This window comes from Frankliniella occidentalis, unplaced genomic scaffold (genome assembly GCF_000697945.3).
Source record: "Frankliniella occidentalis isolate FOCC.00 unplaced genomic scaffold, Focc_3.1 Scaffold303, whole genome shotgun sequence".
In the NCBI taxonomy this organism is placed as follows: domain Eukaryota; kingdom Metazoa; phylum Arthropoda; class Insecta; order Thysanoptera; family Thripidae; genus Frankliniella; species Frankliniella occidentalis.
In genome coordinates this window covers 103,830-104,629 of record NW_026267428.1, presented here as the reverse complement: position 1 = coordinate 104,629, position 800 = coordinate 103,830, and the positions used below count along the sequence as shown (strand labels likewise).

General features: G+C 51.4%; 2 protein-coding genes across 2 annotated transcripts in view; one reads left to right on the top strand and one right to left on the bottom strand.

The window, feature by feature from the left end:
• The window catches only part of LOC113216424 (mitochondrial basic amino acids transporter), a 30,211-nt gene that overhangs the window by 15,541 nt on the left and 13,870 nt on the right, over positions 1-800 (top strand). The gene's annotated exons all lie outside the window — the stretch shown is intronic.
• Positions 1-800, bottom strand: part of LOC127750980 (uncharacterized) — a 31,118-nt gene that overhangs the window by 27,776 nt on the left and 2,542 nt on the right. The gene's annotated exons all lie outside the window — the stretch shown is intronic.

The following is an 800-nucleotide window of genomic DNA, read 5'->3' as shown; positions in this document are numbered from 1 at the left end:
TTTTCTCAATCTCTGCAAGCACTGTTACTGTTAACGTGCCATTCCAGTCGTACTTTCATGGCTACTCATTTTGACCAAAGGACCGTGCAGAAAGAATGTCCGTTTTTCTCAGATTCGTTCGGCTCACTGCGGGAGCACGGTCGCCTGCGAGACTTCGGGTAGGCCACCCCGCAGTACACGCATGCACTGTAGGGAAGATGTTGCCTATCCAACAGGGGTTATGAGAGCGTGCAGAGGCTGAACTTGACACGCGAATGACGGACGTACTTTCTGAATGATCCATAAGAAGGCAGTAAGATTCCTGCTCATGACGACTTGGTGAGAGAGATGATTCTTACTCAAATTGATTTATGAACGAATATTACTCAAATGAGTGATTTTTTTGTTGGGGGGGGCGTATTTTGTTCTAATTATTTCTGTGTGGAAGAGGAAGAATGCTTTCGCTTATTTTAGAAAACTTCAGTCAGATGTTAACAAAAGCACTACTTACCCACAAGAAATACATGGAAACTTAGTGGGGTGGGATGGGGTTGCCTCCACGGCCACGCCACGCCTTGTCCAACGCGGCTGTCAGTGAGCGCGGACGAGGGTGTGTGGATGTAGACATGCCTTATTTGCGGCTGCGTTGTTCTGAGTATGGCACATCAACTCCCTTGCGCGGGGATCCAAACTTTTGTCCTGCCCCCTGAGGCTTTATTGGGCTGGGCTTTGGTGCGAGACGGTATGGCGCGGCGCCGGCCGTCGAGGGAAGTCCCGCCGCTCCCACGGCTGCAGTTGACGTGTGGCGGGGGCGAAGGGGG